The sequence below is a fragment of the Lactuca sativa genome, chromosome 2 (assembly GCF_002870075.4).
Source record: "Lactuca sativa cultivar Salinas chromosome 2, Lsat_Salinas_v11, whole genome shotgun sequence".
NCBI classification, from domain to species: Eukaryota; Viridiplantae; Streptophyta; class Magnoliopsida; order Asterales; family Asteraceae; genus Lactuca; species Lactuca sativa.
In genome coordinates this window covers 169,911,446-169,930,861 of record NC_056624.2, presented here as the reverse complement: position 1 = coordinate 169,930,861, position 19,416 = coordinate 169,911,446, and the positions used below count along the sequence as shown (strand labels likewise).

Sequence of the window (19,416 nt, the reverse complement as noted above, 5' to 3'; positions counted from 1 at the left end):
TGGAAGATTATCTAGAAGGATTAATCTTAACCAAGTTGTAGTATATGTCACAAGGTTTCCGTGCATATAAAGAACGCCAAAATCTGAGTTATAACGAAGAAGTTATGGCCCGTCGAAGTTTCGCGACAGAACCGGCACGACGCAATGCAACGTAAAAAGTGAATTTACGTTAGAGCGGTATTTAGCCGAAGCAATCTAAATGAGAATCGAAGATCTCATTGTTGGTATCGAAGCGATAAAAAGTTAGGCGAGAACGGACGTCAAACGAAGAAGTTATGAATTTATAACGAAAGTTTATGTCGCGGCCTATTAAAAATAATTAATAAAAAATAAAGTCAAAATTAGCCGACGGAGTCTAAACGAAAGTTGTAGAGCGTAGTCTCACCTTCGCGTGGATATAAAGAACGTCGAAAACGGAGTTCGTATGAAGAAGATATGAATTTCCGAAGATTATTAAATAATTTGTATTTATTTTTAATCTTTAATTCGGAAGCATTATCCGAAGGAGTCACCGGTCTGATCCGAGGTACGCGCCGCGTACTCGAGTACGCCCCGCGTACTCCGAAGTGTCGACATTCGCAGCAAGTGGCTTCGGATGACGCACGCAGTGACGTTTTTCGGACCAGTACGCCCCGCGTACTGGCGTACGCCCCGCGTACGTGCGAGGCTCAGCCTCTATAAAAGGAATCCGAAGGCAGCCGATAGTTTTGCCAATTTCTCCTCTTCTTTCTCCCATTTTGCATCGGTTTGCGTGCCAGAAATACCCCGAAGCCCCGGTATTGTTCTCAAGCCCCGAAGCAAGTCCCGAGATCCCGAAGATCCCGAGAAGTGCGGTTCCCGAGCCGAAGCTCTGCCCGCGAGAAGTTCGATTTTTGAAGAGATCTTCCAGATCTGCTGAGGATTACTACTTTTGCAAGTCGTAGTGCTGTCCGATCATCTTCTGATCAAGTGAGTGTATACTACCTTTCATAAACACAATAATAATACGAGTTTGGTTTGAGTGTATTAAGAGTATTGTTGTTTATAAGTGTGAGGGTGTAGTTATTTTTCTTCTAACGCATAATTATTAAGTATTTTCGTTGAAATACGTGCTACGTGGAAAATATAAAGTTGTTTATATGGATGGATGTATAGTCCCTTTCATAAACACGGGTATAATACAAGTATTGTTTGAATGTATTGAGTGTACGTTTGGCAGAGTGTATGGTTACTTTCTTCTAACACATAAATATGAAGTATTTGGTATAAAATACGTGCTAGGTGTTTATATATTGTTGTTTATTTGAGATGAGTATGGCATGAATGTTTTATATAGTTTTAAAATGAGATAAACTGTATGTGTATTCTAGATCTACAAATATGTTGGGTAGAACATGGGTAGATGAGATAGTTGGTATGTGATGAAATGATGAGGTATGAAAGATGATTAAGAATGATATTGGTAGATGCACCAATTAAAGAATGTCATAAGACTAGCAGATGTGCTGTAGAATAATATCGGTAGATGCACCAAGTAGTGAATGTCGTAATCCTAGCAGATGCGTTTATAGGATAATGTCGGCAGATGCGCCAAATAGAGATTGTCATAATAAAAGCAGATGCGCTTATAGAGTGATCCTAGCAGATGCGCTCATAGGATATTGTTGGCAGATGCGCCAAATAAAGATTGTCATAATAATAGCGGATGCGCTTATAGGGTAATCTTGGCAGATGCGCTTATAAGATAATGTCGGCGGATGCGCCTAAAAGAGAATGTCATAAACCTGGCAATCGCGCCTCATAGTGTATGACGTAATCCTGGCAGAGGCGCTTAAAGGATAATGTTGGCAGATGCGCCTTATGTAGCAATGGAAGTTGTGTAAATCCCTTAGGTCAATCCTTAGGAATGAAGGAATGACGAGTAGTTGAATTCCTAGGGTAAAATCCTAAGAAACATAATAGGGATGAATAATTGAGTTGATTGTTTGATGGTTGAATATAATAATTGTATTATTGTGGGTTGAAAACCCTATATGCTCACCAGGCTCCCAAGCCTGACCCACTCAGTTTTCTTTGCATTACAGGTAATGGCACAAGAGTATAAGTTGGTGGACTTGACGAGAGATTTTGGATTATAGGCCAGTAGTTATGAATAACTGTTGTAAGGTCTATTTATTATTGTTTATGCTTTTGGTCTGTATCGGAACATGACATCCCGAGGTTTTATTATTTAATAAAAATACATTCTCTTTGAGAAACGTTTTGATAAATGGTTATCATATTTTATTTTGGGAACAAATTCCGCAACCGTTTTCTTTCAACGATCACTCTGATTTATAAAACAAAGCATAAACAAATCGGTCTTTTCTGGCCGTGAAAATGGGGATGTCACACATTGGTAGTATCTAACATAAATTATTTTGTTGTTAAAATTCCAGTGTTCATTCCTTGGGAAAAAGTCTTCACTTGAACTTCCACATTTGATCAAATCCTTCACATTTGATTAAATGATGGTGAGTCGAGAAGTTCACAACAGTCCATCGTTTGATTTTTAGGGTAGGAATGAAATTTTAGGTTTTCTCTGGCTTGTCATTATAAATGACCATGGTTTTCTCATGGGTAGATTTGGCCACACCGTGGGCACAAAATGCCAAAAACAATCTCTATTTATCCCACAGTCGCCATGTCGTGGTAGCCTAAGGCTGCACCGTGGATACTAGTTTGAACAACTCAAACGAGCTTAATCCATTTTCTTCTAATTTCAAGAGCTCCAAAGCTCAAATCTGATCCTTTTCAAGGTCTTAATGTATAAAGTTTCTTACTTTATCCATTAGGAAGGTTCAAACCACAAAGATCTAGACTTTAAGTCTCAAAGGGACCTAAAAATGCATCTTTCTCAACTTAATCCATTAAGTCCAAGTCTCCAACCTTCATATCTGAATCAACATGATGTTTAGATTGATAAAGTTTCCAACTTTATCCATAATAGTGTCTCAAGCTTTCAAGATCTAAACTTTAACACACCAAAATGGCCTAAATGACCAAAATAACTTGCATGGCTAAAAGGAAAGGCAAAAGATCAATACTTTCCTAGTCCACAAGGTCCAAGAAAATGCTTAAAATAGATCAATACTTTCCTAGTCCACAAGGTCCAAGAAAATGCTTAAAATAGATCAATACTTTCCTAGTCCACAAGGTCCAAGAAAATGCTTAAAATAGATCAAAAGGTGTTGGAGTCCATATCTAAAACATATAATGTTCTTCGGACCTTGGAGAGTAATAATGTTGCAATCTTTATTTCTAGCTCTCATTCAAAACTCATTAAAATGGACCAAAACACAAAATACACTTAGATCCAAAGATGAAATGCAATAAAGCTTGGAACTTTATAACTTACAAAGGTCTAGAAGGTAGATGAAAGCTGAGATCTTCAATTGCCAGGCTTCAAGGATCAATCTTGCATGAAAACATTGCTCCAAAACCACCAAAAACTCTAAAAAATGGATGAGAGAGGAGTGGGGAGGCTCAAATCTAGAAAATAGAGGCTAGGGGTTTCCCTCAAGAGGTTCTAGATATGATCAAGGCTAAGAAAACACCCTAAAACATGAATCCTTACCTCTAAACACCTTGAAAGCCCTGAAAATTTTGTGGGCTTTGGACTGTACAGTTCTCATGTCATAAGAATATATTCCCACCTCGTGAGGATTCTCACATCGTGAAAATTACTTCTCACCTCGTGAGAACGGGTTTTCATCCAATTTCACTCTAACTTCAAACAGTCATAAATTCTTCGTTTCAAATTTGTTTTCAACGTTCTTTATATGAACAGAAAGGTATTGACGAGGCCCACAACCCTATCTAATTACTTTTGACTTAGAACACATAGAACTAAAACCATTAATTCAAAAAGAAGTCTGAAACATCATTTTCCCATTTTACCCTTCGACTCCAAGATAAAAACCTAGGCTTTAATCATTTATCCAACATTATCATCATCAGATAAGGCCTAAACCTCATTCCCATGAATCTCAAGGCCTTTACTTGATCCATCTATTGTCCACATTAATCCTGAAATAAGAAACTTTTTGAAACAAGATGTTACATTTACGTCGAAACATTGAGCACCTTGAATTTATACTGACACATGCACAAAAATTAGTTTTTTTTAAGTTAACGAATAAAAATTATTATATATTACCCAATTCATACTAGGAAACATACAAAAATTAAGCACATAAATATAAAAATATTACGTTGAAACGTAGACAAACTTGAATTTAAATCAACACGTTGATAAAGAAAAAACAAGTAATTTTATTTTGTAAAATTAACGAATGAAAGTTTTGAATTCATGTTGAAAAGTTGATCTTTTTAAATGTATACCGACACATATACAAAAATAAGCACGTAAAATTAGTTTTTTGGTTAACGGACGAAAGTTCTTAAAGAAAATCAAATTGTATATACCACAAATGATAAACACCAAAGTTTAGAAAATGGATGGTGTAAATAACATTTACAAAGTTCAAAGTGAAATTTTAAAAAGTAAATGGATGGAAAAGCCAAAAACTGATAAACATAAAACACTAGGCTATATTTTGTGCATTGTGCAATTATAATTAAAGTATTGAAAAATATATATTATTAAAATAAACATATTATTGTTTGTAACTTTAAATTAATAATTTTTATACTAACTAGAAAGGTTGCCCCCGCTACGCGGGGGCAGAAGCTTTCGGTGTTGTTTCCGAATCGATAAATATGACAGACGTAGAAAGTGCAAGGATGAAAAGCCCGGGTTTTGCCCCGGACCGGTTTTTTCATGTTTTTATTAAAAAATATAAAAGTTTTGACTGCAATGACCAGAAGTGTCATATCTTTACAGACACCAATTCTGCTACAAAATCGTAAATTCACTATTCCTAAGATTCATATTGTCGATGTTGGCAAACAACTCGATTCCAAACACGGTTGTCGCGTCCACATCCTCGACCTCAAGATTTGTCCTCCCATGACCCCTAACATATTAGAAATGAAAAAAAGAAAGAAATTACCATGCATGATTGATCGCAACATCAGTGATATCCTTTTCTAAATCCATTACAAAATTTTACACACCTAATGTCCAAAGAAGTAGCCACAAAGAAATAAATAATTAAATGATATGGGACGGAGATCCTCGTCATTTTTAACGATTGTCTTTGGTGAAATTTTGATAGTATTTTGTATTATTATTATTATTATTATTATTATTATTATTATTATTATTATAACATTTCAAATTAAAATCCAAAACTATATATTTCATAAAATAAAAAGAAAATAAAATGTAAATGACTCACCAAACAAACATTAAGAGTTTTGACAACTCCTGCAATGGAAACATGTGAAGGTAATGGACCAACTCCTCCATATAAGAAAACCTGTATAAATGTTTATTTTATTAACATTTCATTTCACCAATTTCAGAATATGAAAAATAAAAAATGATAACATACATATTTACACATTTACATGTGATAAATGGCATACCATGTAACTTTTAGACTTTTGGATTTCAACTTCTTGAGCTACATAATCTACCTATATAGAACAAATAAACTGTCAATTCAGGGGTAATTCGGTAAATAGTGTGAAATCATAACTTGATACAACATCAATATGGGAAACACTCCAACGAATAGAATGAAGCTTCCTACACAACAAATGTCTTAATTCATCCTCCATCTTTCCAGAACTGAGCAATGTGAAATCATAAACATTAGTCAACACATAACAGATTATAAGAATAATAATACAAATAATAATGAAGAAACTTACAGAATTTCATCACCAACTGCTATGATTGAGGCTGAAGGGGTGTTTTCTTGATGTCATTCCACACCTTTGACTCCATCTTTGACTTTTTTAGGTAAGTTTTTGGCTCTTCCAGCTCTTTCTAATCTTCCATCTGAAAGCATATATGCAGGCTTCAACTTCTCCTTACCAGAATCTTTAATGCATACCAATGCATTTGGAGTTGTGTATTATTAACAATAGAAAACCATCATTTAAAACAATATATGTTACAAAAATCGTTTAGAATAAGAAAATAATTAAATACCATATGCTAATAAATGTTATGAAATATAAAAAAACGCTTTTTAATATAATATTACCAAAAAAAAATGATTTTTAACTTACACAGAGTGTTTGCATCGGCTGTAATTCTGCAAATATGTTTTGCCTCAACTGTTATAATGAAAAAAAATTAAAGTAATATATATATATATATATATATATATATATATATATATATATATATATATATATATATATATATATATATATATATATATAAATTACATATGAAATCTTGTCATTAAAATGTACCTCCTCTTGTCTGCACTTTGGAATAAGTTCATTCAATGCACTATGCTAAAAAAAATATGTGTTCCCGTAAACAAATATAAATTTGGTTAACTTGTACATACAAACACTCCTAAAAGATCAAAAATGGTACCTTTTTCAACTTCAAATTATCATGGGTTGAGAAATAAAAGATATGTTCTAACACATGCACTTCATATGAACAATAGGGTGTTTCAATGTGCTTAGAAACAAGAAAAATGAATTGAATTGAGTTAAATTAGTATTGATTCTAAATATGAAAATGAGTAAGTTTTACGAATGTTAACTAAATGATGAAGTTATTCTTATTAATCTTCAATGGATGGATAAATCAATTTTGTTTCAGACTATTGGACTCTTTAGGTACCACACAATCAGTTTTAGATGTTCTATCAAAATAATGTCACATACAACTCCTTTAAGCTGATTGGTTCATCTTATTATTGAAATACTCAAAATCAGATTACCCCTTTCAAAAGTTGGTAGTTTTAATAGCTATAATGGATACCTCTTTCATTTTCTAATAACTGGAAAACAAACTCGAGTTACACCTCAAAAGCTGTAATTGTATCCCGCTAAGGAAGCCTGAACAAAATAAGAAAATAGATGATCAAACAAATCTAATTAACTATTGAATCAGGTAAAGTAAGGCAGAATAAATACATTAATTGGCTCAGACATTTCATCGAACGCCTTATAGGCATGTTTGTCATCCAAAACCCACTTCCCAAACCTGTAGTCAGGAAGTCGTCCCCTTTTTCATGTTCAATCACATGATTCTGCAGGTGTGACGGTTGCAAAGCTGAAAGACTGACATTCAATATGAACCGGTTCATATTTAGCCTTGATTTTGTGGTTTTTGTTGGTCATGTTTGATGAACCGGCATAAACCCAGATACATTTGTCAAAATGCTTATATAAACAACAAAAGAAGAAGAAGAAGTAACGCACGAAGAAATCATGAAGTCATAAACCTGATATAACTATTTCTTGTAGATAATCAGAGGTTTGCAGTGTAATCGATGTCAGACGGTTTCCGAATCCTGAAGAAGTATTGATGTAGGTCATTCTCAAATCTAAAGGAGACGTAAAATCGAGAATTATGGTGGCGGTGGGAAGCAGGCGAGGTGTAGAAGATGGATTCGAGTGAAAGATAGAAGTTTGGGTGGAAGATAGATAAAAGCAGTCGATAATGAAGAATTACCGGTGGAACCATGAGATCGGAAAAAAACGCTAGCAATCCAAAAGTGATTAGGTGGGAAAACGGTGAAGACAACATGCGTGCGTCAAACACGTAGCAACAAAAATCGATCAAATGGCAGAAAGTGCACAAAAAACAAAGACGGAAAAAGAAAGCCAAAAGTAGACATGTATATATAAAGGAAGGACCATTTTTGCCAAATCCTTAGCCACTTTACTGTTGCTAAGGTAGGATAATTTTAATATATATATATATATATATATATATATATATATATATATATATATATATATATATATATAATTTGTTATAAAACATTCTAAATATTTTAAATAAATGATAGCATTATGAAACATGGATGTACGAAATTATTTTCCTAATCAATTTATGACTATCAAATAATAGATCTCATATTATTCTATTTAAAGTTGCATTATCTTAATAGCTACTATCCGTGAAAATAAAAACAAAACTCAATTTAGATAGACATATTTTATCCTCTCTAATAAATAAAAGCTTTTTGCAACTTGTCACACTTTCTTTCAATTTGCTAATGTAATTTTGTGGTTATTTTGAATTTTTTTTCCACATGTCATTATATAAATTTTTCTATTTTATTAAATTCCACATAATATTTTAATGTAATAATTACAATAAATGTAGTAATATATGGATATTAATTTCATTAATAAACTTACCTTTTAATTTCAAAATTTTCAAAATTAAAGCTCATTAGTATGTTTTCTTTATTTAAATTATTTTTTTTTAATTTAAAAGATAAATAAATTCAATATAATAATTCATTATTTTTCTTATAAATTCAAAATTTTCAAATATTTTGACCTTTATATTTAACTTTTTTTTTAAATTAACTTATTTAATATATGGGTCTCACAACTACTCTGATATTATTTCAATGAAATATATTTGTATGTTGTGTGTGAATTTGGAATTACAATGTAGGTTTTATCTTTAACATCTATTTATACCTTTATTATTTTTAATAAATTTTAAAACCATCAATATTGAGGAAAAAATTATTATTATGAAAATAATTTTTAATCAACTTTTTTTTTTTGTTAATTTGACATTTTTATTTAGATCTTCTAGTAAAACTTTTTAACTATTTAGAAAAAATAGGTTTTGAATATATTAAAAAAATTATGTTTTGAATTACACATCATATTTAGATTAACAAACTATATATATTATATATAGAATACATAATTAATATTGAAATTATAATAATATTAGATTTAATGTATTAATTTAAAAAGAAGCTGAAAAGTTTGGGTTTCAAATGAATGTGGTTGAAGAAAATATCTCTATTATCTATTATAATAAATGGAAATTTATTTTGATACATGTCAATCTTTTATGAGTTTTAACATTTATCATTTTGTGATATTTTTGAAATAAATAATATCTAAATGTCAATTTTTGTTTTTTTTTTTTTTTTAATTTTAAAATTAAAAAGCCACGTAATATTTATACTTATATATGTAAAGTATAAATGTAATAAATGTGATAGTAAATTGCAATTAATATCTTTTTTATTCCTTTTTTCAAAATTTTATTTTTAAAAATGGTTATTATTTACACTTTGATATTTAATATTTTTTTTAATAACCTGTGTAATATATGAGTTTTACATCTAGTAAATATATATAGATAGACAGATAGAAAGGTCAGTCGTATACGTGTCTTTTGGAAGCGGTGGAACATTATCATCCGAGCAAATTACAGAGCTGGCTTGGGGATTGGAGCTGAGCCAACAAAGATTTGTTTGGGTCGTCCGACCACCTGCTGGACATATTAAAGATGGGTCTTTTTTCGAATCTGGTCATTCAGGTGAACAAAATGATCAAGCAGATGATCTTCCAGAAGGGTTCTTGAACCGAACCAAGAAAATGGGTTTTGTTTTGCATTCATGGGCCCCACAGGTGGAGATTTTGAACCACGCATTGATTGGGGGTTTCTGACACATTGTGGATGGAACTCAATGTTAGAGAGCATTGGCAGTTGGGTAGCGATGATTGCATGGGTGTTGTATGCAGAAAAGAGGATGAATGCAACGATGCTGACGGAGGAGCTGAAGGTGGCGGTGAGGCCGGAGGTGTTGCCGACGAAGAAAGTGGTCGGGAGGGAGGAGGTAGAGAAGATGGTGAAGTGTTTGATAGAGGGTGAAGAAGGAAAAGCGATAAGAAAGAAAGTAAAGAAGTTAAAGGAAGGTGTGGAGGAGGCAATGAGCCTAAATGGTTCGTCTTATATTTCTACATATAAATTTGTCGAGGATTGTTGGTCTTGAATTTAGCTGTCAATCTGAGCATGTCTTAAGTGACGGAAGCAATAAGTATGAATGGTTCGGATGTTACATTTGAGCATGTTGTATTCTTTGGCTACAAACTAGTTTTAAAGTTGCACATTTGTTATTTTAAAAGGTTTTTGTTTTGGATTTGATGTCGTGAAGATTTAATAACTATTTTGTCTTTAATGTATATTTCATGTTCAACTTTCTTTCATTTAGTTTAATATATATTAGTAACGAATTTGAACTATCCGGTACTAATTTGGTAAAAATAATTTCAAAGGAAGGGCTCAAATGGTTATTTTTTTTATTCAAAGTTTGAAGATTTAGATTCATATGAGGGGCTGTTTGTTAATAAATGGAATCACCTTTTGGAGATTGGGACCTAATTTGAATAAAGGATTTAACGGTGCGGACATTTTAGTCATTTCATAAAATGACTTCAACTTAGGGCTCAGAAGCCCCCGACTCTTACTCTCTTTTGTTTTGATGGGGTAGAGGATATGTATCGTTCCCAAAGGAGGTCACCAAGGAAGTCGATTATAGACGCGAAGGGGCAATCGGCGACCAGAAGGGAGCACGATGGTTCGTCGCTCGACTCGCAATCGGTGGCGGCCTGCGTCGTTCGACTAGACCGAAGAAGAAGGATCGAAGCAGCGAGGCGGCTGTGACCTCGGACTAGAAGAAAGAGACGAAGCAGCGGGGCTGCTCGTCTCCAGTCTTGGAAGGAGTTGCGAAGGAAAACGAGATGGCTGCGAGGCCTGATGGCGGTCGTCATCTCCCGAAGAAGATGGAGCGCCTCCGATGCCTGGAATTTGCCTTCGGTCGTCGACCGATCATGAAGAAAAAGGAGCGCCTCCGTTCTTTGACCGGTTGTGTAGAAGAACTAAGGTAGAAGTAAAAACGGGTCTTTAATTTTTGGACTGACCGAATAGAAGAAGATGAACGGAAGCAGCCATGGCTAGCAGGACAGTCATCGATCATGGTAGCTAGGGCGTTTGGGTGGTTCTTCTTCAGCAGAAAAAAATGAACGGGATCAGCAACATGTATGGTTTTTATATAAAATCGATGGGGTTTTTGAAGTGTTTGGGTTTGATTGCTTGGCAGGAAGAAGGAAACACGAAGAAGAAATGGGCTCCTGCCCTCTTGGTTGTTCTTGGCAGCAATCGAAGGAGGAGAAGAAGGAATAACAGAGGGGGATGTGGGTTTTAGTCTTCTTAGTGATCGGAAGCTTCACCTCCGGTGGTTTTCTTTCAACTGTTTTTCTTTCTCGTTGCAGGTAACAAACACGAAGGAACAAGCAACAGAGAGTAGTCTATGGTGGAGTGGTGTGTTGCACGATCTGTAGGTGGCTGAGAGGGGCTGAAGGATTGGGACTGCCACCGCCGGCGAAGAATTGCCGGCCCAAATCTTCTTCTTCACTGATTCTACAACGAGGGGGGTTTTGAAAAAAAAAAAATCTGATTTTACAAGATTTTACTGGATTTTAATTGATTTGTTTTACAAAGATTAGATTTTTAAGAGATATTTGACGTAAAATCAAATGGTTGGTGTATTTTATTTGTTTATTTATTTTATTATGCAATCTCTGATTCTCGGTTCTTGTGCCATCGATCCTGACTCCATAATATTTTTATGAAATTGTCTATAGATTGCCCTGGTCGTTGTGATTTCAGAAACGTGGACAGAATTCGATTCCGAGATACCAAACTCTGTGAATTAATGTTTAAAGTTTTGCAATTAAATGGATCAGATTCGACTTATATTTCGAATTTGATTTTGGTCGATGATAAAAATTATAAAGTTATAATAAAATAATAGACCATAGTCTTAATTTAAAAATGTGTTCAGTAATAATTTACGAGGCTTGGAGCTATCCCAAAAGAAACAGGGCACGGTTTGTTTTAAGTAAAATCAAATAAATATTGATTTTTGTAACTTTAAAGAGGCGTAACTTTTTCATACGACCTTTGTTTTGGACTTTTTCCATGAAGTCTGGAGAACGTAATCTACTCAAATTTCTTATCCATAACTCTCAAATATATTTAATGCAAAAAATTTATTTTTAACACCACAAATAGACTTCATTTTTGTTGGTTTTTTTATTCAATCTTCAACGATAGACGGTTTAAGTATCTTAGGATGTTCTAAAAGAAATTATAAATATAATATATTTAACATACATTAGAAACATAAAATTACACACAATTGGTTATTAATACATATCGGTTCACGGTGGTTTGACCGCCGAACTCTGACTAATTTTTACCAATTGTTACATTATCTCCTTATTGAAAGAAATTTCGTCCCGAAATTCAATGTGCAGATAAAAATATTATAAAATAACTGGTGATGATTTCTTTTCGCTTGATCCATACATGATCTTTCTAAAGTCGATTTAAGCCGCGTAGCTCTAGATTAGATAACTGATCCATTATATGACTTTACCATAAGTCACCACTAAATAAGGAATATGGAATACGACCGAATCAAATATTTTAAAGATCATCGAGTTTTATATACAATTTAATCGCGTGTACTTTCCCAATTATGAAATATTCGCATAGTTTCCTAGCTCACTTCATTGAAACAGAGATAACAAGTGTGTCATCGGACTGACACTCCTTGAGATTTAACGTATGAAAAAGTGTTGTGCACATCGTTTAGTTTTCGAGATAACTTGATGTAAATATTAGGACCAAATTCTGTCTACAAATCTTGAAGGTCCTTTGAGTCGTGGTTTAACTTGACTCGTTATCTAAGCCAAATTATTCTTCTAAAAGAGAAGGCATTTTAAAGCTTACACAGTCTCTGACTTGGAAGTCAATAGGCTTACATCTTTTATTCATATAACTCTATTGTCGTTTGTGTATAATCTGGAATCTTTTTCCTATTCACACAATCTTTATTGTGATCTCTTGATTGAATTTTGGATCAAAATCCAGCGCATCACTTGCATGCTCTTTGTTCAGTTTTGTATCTCCAATCATTGTTTAATACATCTAGGGTTGACACTCTCACCCATATAAGGCTTCAAATGGTAATCTTTGCTTTCATGTATGTTCATCACTTCAATTCTTTCAAATCTAAGCACATTAGGTCATAGCATCGATGAATAGGACCATTTAACCTGTGAGCTTTATTCAAAACTATGCTTACGTGTTCGCTGTACTTAGGAGTACAAATTTGGCTCATAAAGTATCGCGTTCCGTCATCCCTGAGCTTGACATGTTTATCTAGTCTTCACAGAGCTTCACTCACAAAGCTTTTCTCTCTTAGAATCTCGAGTAAAACTTTTCGAACATGATATGTAAGTTTGAATGGATGGTGGTAGATCATACCTATACTCAGCAGGGTCTGGTACGTTTTTTTTGGCTCAAGATATTTTCTAACATGTAAATCTTATTATTACAATGTTAGCAGATCTCAGACATCATGATGACAATAAATTTCTCATTTATGTCCTTCAACCAATAGCAGAGGAAAACCTCATCTCAATTTACCTATGTGCACCTTAGTCCATTATGTACATGTCGTTGTGTACGAACAAGTTTTCTGTTCTTTCAAAAAGGTAGGATTGGTGCGTAACACCATGGTTGTTCCAACTTATGGAACACAATCTCTTGCTTATCTTTCCAGTTGGACTTTGTTTCATTTTGGTGTTAATGTAGTTGATAGTTGGGCTACCATAATGAAGTTCCTGATAGAATCATTGGTAGTAGCCAACATAAATTCTTTTGTTGTTAAAATTCCAGTGTTCATTCCTTGGGAAGAAGTCTTCACTTAAACTTCCACATTTGTTCAAATCCTTCACATTTGATTAAATTCTTCACATTGGATTAAATCTTGGTGAGCCGAAAAGTTCACAACAGTCAATCGTTTGATTTTTTGGGTAGGAATGAAATTTTAGGTTTTCTCCGGCTTTTCATCATAAATAATCATGGTTTTCTCATGGGTAGATTTGGCCACACCGCAGGCACAACATGCCAAAATAATCTCTAATTATCCGTAAGTCGCCACCTCGTGGCAGCCTAAGGCCACACCATGGAGACTAGTCTGAACAAATCAAATGAGCTTAATCCATTTTCTTCTAATTTTAAGAGCTCCAAAGCTCAAATCTGATCCTTTCCAAGATCTTAATGGATAAAGTTTCTTACTTTATCCATTAGGAAGGTTCAAACTGAGAGAACAAAATAGATCTGATGCGCGTGGACAAGGATTGAGAACTCAAACCTTGAGTGAATGGTTAAGATCAATGTCTGCTTGCTAATAAATGTTCTAGTCAAGACTAGAAAGACCAGTCAAGTCTTAGTTAATATATTCAACAAATGATCAAGTCATAAATGAAGAATGAGAACAAATGATGAAGGTAAATCTAATAAATGAAGAACAAGAAGGATGTTTGAAAGAGATTTGAAATAACTTAGTAAAAGCCAAAAGTTGAGTGAATGATCTGTTGTTTACTTTGCATTGAAAGCTCCTATAAATAGGAGTGAATGTTACAGTGAATGAACTGGAAAACTTACATAGAACCGGGAAATAGAAATGTTTCTGACATTTTGATTGTCTAATATTACAAAAGACTAAGTATTATGAAACGTCACATCAATACAAAGACAAACTTAATAAATGTACAAAGACAAAATATCATGACTCCAGATCAACATCCATTCCGGACATGAGAATCATTCTGGAATGCCTTCAGCTTCTCATCTTCTTCTCTTCTGGTCCAGACAGATTCCGGACCACTCTTCACATTTGACTTCGGACCATTTGTTTCGGAACACAAGTACTTTGGAATTTAGACTTAGGATTGCTAGAGGTTCACTTTCAGGTTCCATCAATCTCCCCCTAAGTGAACTTGGCAATCCATTCAATTATACTACTTCTTCCTTGATGAATGTGTAAGCTCGGAACAACCATTCTCTGACTTCAATGTACCAAGTCAGTTGACTTACAAACTTTTCTTTGACCTTTTCCGAAGCTTTAGACTTTAATGCGTGAGAGATGAACTTCGAAGTGCTTTGGTTGGGACTAGGTGTTTTTCAAGGACACAGAAAAAGTCCTTTTTCTTTGTCTTCTTGGTAGTGTAGACAAACCCTATAACCGGTTCATCGATTGGACCATTTTCAAGTAATTCAACTTCCGGAAGAACAAAGGTGATCTTCGCAACAAAGTCTTCAGTTCCGTAGAGATGAGCCAGCTTATAGTCGCATCTGCAGAATTCTACGACGTAATCTTTTAGGAAGCTTAGAGCAGCATGAAAGGCACCCATGCTGATATCGTTGTTTTGCATTCCTCTAAAATGAGCAACCATAGTCAAAATGTCGTTCGGATTCATCGAAGGGAAGTCTTCATCAGTAATGGTTCGGTAGGTAGGCTTGTTCTGGAAGACGTGAAATCGAAATAGTGGGCAGTTGATTTAGGATTTCACTAGGATTTTTCTTGCAAATCCATGGACTTTGGTGATTCTTTTTCTAGTCCATAGTTCCTTAAATGATAGAGAATTCTTGGAGTAGAATTTTTCAAGCCTTTCTCTTTCAGTTTGGAGGATCACTTCCGGTTCGTCATTTTGATGAAGAGGAGCAAATTTGATGTAGTACTTGATGTATGGAGAGAGAGGAAGATCGAGCTGTTCGAAATCGTTGGTGAGAACATCGTAGTACAAGCATGGAACAATTTCGTGATCACGGAGTATGCCTTCTCGGAAAAGAGGAGATATCCCACGCATCGGATCAGGATTGTCCTTAAGAGCTTGGATCCGAATGCTGTCCTCTAATGCCTTATTAATTTCCTCCTAAGACCATCCTTGTTTTTGCTTGAGAGGATGTCCGGAGTGGAAGGCTTGTTGTTCAGTAGTCATTGGCGTTTTGCCTTTGTCTCTTTTCACTGCAGTCATGATGACCTGCATAATTTCATCCACCACATATTCCGGAGTGGGGTTCAGAAGAGGATCTTCCGGAATGTTATCAGGGATCAGGAGAGGAGAGCCTTGGTCAATGGCAGCAATTTTCAGAGCCGAAATAGGTGGGAGCATAGAAGGAGTGGCTCGGAAGGCTTGAGCTGCGAGGAAAGATTTGGCTTTGGCCATTTGAATAGTCCTTTGAAGAACGTCTAGTAAAGAGGATAGCCAAGAGGTTGCGGACCATATCCTCTTCTCTTCCTCATTCAATGCCTTTGGGAATTGCTTCTTCGAAGCTTCGAGACCTAGAACTCCATCGGTGACGTACGTTTCTTCATCAGTGTCTTCTCCATCATTAGAGGAATTTCCTAGAAGTATGGACACCACTTGGACTTCATCGCCGGAATTCAAGTCTTCATCTCGGATTGTGAACTTCGAGGCAGGTTTCCATGGTTGTCTTGGACCTTCTCCTCTTCTTGCATCGGGAAACCTCTAGATCGGTGCAAGCATAAGTGATTCCTTCATGCCATCGAATTTTTCAAACACTTTTTGAAGACCAATGTTGAGTTGTTTGGTGAGAGCATCATAAGCTTCGTAGGTGGGTGCTTGAGCAGCAAGGTGATCGAACAGATGCCCCAGGACGGCGAACATCTCATCAAACTTTCGATTCAGAACATTGATAATGTTCCAAGTGGATCGAATCAGTTTGATGAGGACCTTTTGAATGATGAGATTCATTTCGTCCTTCTTCTTTATCTCCTTCTCCAATCTTTGGATTTGATTCTCATGACGCACATGTGTCTGCTTAATAAGGTCATTGGTAGTAGACACCAAGTTTTCATGGACTTTGAGCATAGAGGTAATGGTGTCAATATAGTGTTAAATCAAAGCATCGTATTTGGCTTCAACTTCCTCAAGTGAATGCTTGAGCCGGATAGAGATCAGTTGATCTAGTTAGGCTTCACGTTCCACAACTGAAGGTACGAACTATTATGAGAGAGACTGAAGGATGGCATCCAGTTTGGAATCAAGTCTAGAAATCTTTTGATCCACCCTTGTGTTGAGCTCTGTTATGGATGTTTCTATTGAGGAGACCTTCTTCATAGTATCCGAGACATTGGTTTGGATTTAGAGGAGAACGAAAGGATCAATGTAATCACCAGCTGAGGATTCGGAGTCAGAGTCTGACTTGTGCGGTGTAGCTTGTCGTGATGAAGTATATGTGGATGGACCAAACTTAGTTGCGGCATCATCTTCTTGTAGCTTGTAGTGGGAACCACCATTCGGAGTGGTTGAAGAAGATGATCCGAAGTCAAAAGCAGACATGGAGGTTGATGGCTTGGATTAAAGACGGATGGACGACATGAACTTGGGGTCCGGAACAGATTTGCCTTCATCAGTGAACATTATTTCTTCGGAGAGTTCTTCATTCGAATCAGTTTGGAAGATCTTGGTGTGAGTGGTGATTGGTGGTTGTTCCGAAGCTAGTTCTCTATCAACATCATCGTTTGTAGGAGGAACATACGAAAGGTTGCTTTGATGAGCTCTGTTGTACATTAAAGTAATAGTGGCCTCCACTTGCGCTCGTGTCAGATCCGAATGTCTGGAAACTGCCTAGTTTACATAATCTTCCCATTTGGGATCGCTACACCTGGTCATCCTGTACACCTTCCGAGTATTAGACCAGTTGAGGCATCCAGAGTAGGAGAGACTGCTCCGGCTCCGGAATGCTTAGGTTCCGGAATAGGGGTGCCGGAGTGTGTGCGTGTGTGAGAAACGAGAGAGATATCAAATGAGACTTGTGGGTGTGTTCCAGCGGGGTGCAAGGAACTATGTTCAACACCGACATCACCTTTTTAGGAAGGTGAGGGTGGATTATGTGGAGACTCCCCATGAGTGTGTGCATATGATGTTGAAACATTAAGGGGTACCTCAGATGAGTAGGCTGGTGGGGAGCTCGGACGGCCAAAGTCAGCCTGAGTGTCATGAGCATCTTCCTTTGGAGAGGAAGAGCCGACTTTGGGTCTCTTTTGTGGATTTGGCTTTATGGGAGACCTCTTCCGTTTGGCAGATTTCTTAATCTTGGATCCGGACACGGAAGGTTTGTCCTTTTCCGAAACAGGCTCAACGAAGACTGGGGCAAGTTGTGTTGGGTCAAACACAACCGAAGTCTCCAGATGATGTTTCAAAAAAATGGATTCGGAAGGAATTGAGGCCATCATATGGTCTGGAAGTCATCTAACCGGACCAAATGAGGATTGGTCCTGGATTCTATAAGCCTTGACAACTTTAAAGGAAACACATATCTCTGGAGGAATCACGAAAACAGAAAGTGTGTAACACCCAAAAATTTACGCCAAATTTAAACTTTTAATACTAACAAAAGAGTCAATAGTAATTGTTTTTACAAAAAATTTCCAATTCGTTTATCATCAGAGTGTCCCAAAATAGATCATGAGGATGAGGAGCGGTACGGTCACGCCTTTGCCTTCGCTCGCTCTCCTGAAGTACCTGAAACAATAAACTGAAAACTGTAAGCCCGAGGGCTTAGTGAGCTACCCCCAAAATACCAACACCATACTGACAGAAACCACAGCCATAACGATCAATCAAACAACATACATATTGGGCCATTGGCCGGACTGGTCCACCCTACTGGGCCTACATTCTATCTGAATCTATCCCGAGCCTTCAGCATGACTGGTCTGCCGCGTGGGCCTACAGTCTCCCCGGGCCGCTCAAAGGGTTTGTTGGCCTTCAGTAGAAAGCAGGACCGCCTCAACCTAACCAACAAATCAACTAACCATGTACGCATTCTATCATATACTGGTATATACGCATAGCAAACATATCTATCTCATTGACCATCAATCATAGAGTTTCACTCGTAAATAGAGTATCGACCTAACAGGTCACTATCATACGAATCCTTACGGATCATAAAAGCATAACATACTATCTATCCTGATTCCGATCTAACAAATCAGAAACATAGGTAGCATACCATAACAACCGGTTTAACCGATCTCTAGTATAACAACCATCCTAAACAGGATGAATTCTAACAAAGCAATAACATAACTCCCATCCTAAACCAGGATGAAATCTAGCATGGCAATAATAAAGCAACCATCCTAAACCAGGATGTAAATAATAGAGGGCCGACCTTGGTGCCGTAGCCCCTATCGATATAGTGAGGATAACTCACCTCGCAGATGTCGATTGAAATGCAAACTCCAACTATCAGATAACTTGACACCGGCACCACCACCTAAAACCATGGCACAATATACTCATAAGTTCTTACTCTTATGAGACACCCCATAACCTCTTAGTAATTCCTGATCAAGGTCAGAGTCCTCAGTCAAGGTCAACAGTCAATGTTGATCTCAACTCGCCGGGTGCACTCGGCCACTCGCCGAGTCCTTGGAGCACATTCCAACTCACCGAGTCATCGAAGTGACTCGTCGAGTCCCTTCGAATCTCGATCAATCCTTAAGGGCCACCCGTCGAGTTTCCTCCTTGTAACTCGATGGGTACACACACATGCCTATCCAAGGGAAAAGCCATCTGACTCACCAAGTTGTTGTTAAACTCGTTGAGTTTTATGGTGATCTTCATCGGACTCGGCGAGTT

At 36.2% G+C, this 19,416-nt stretch overlaps 1 long non-coding RNA gene across 1 annotated transcript; it reads left to right on the top strand.

The window, feature by feature from the left end:
• Positions 1–10,186: 10,186 nt before the first annotated feature.
• LOC122196760 (uncharacterized) lies at positions 10,187–11,463 on the top strand. Its single transcript, XR_006188809.2, has 2 exons — positions 10,187–11,079; positions 11,158–11,463. It is a non-coding gene; the product is annotated as an uncharacterized LOC122196760 (long non-coding RNA).
• The last annotated feature ends 7,953 nt before the right edge of the window (positions 11,464–19,416 follow it).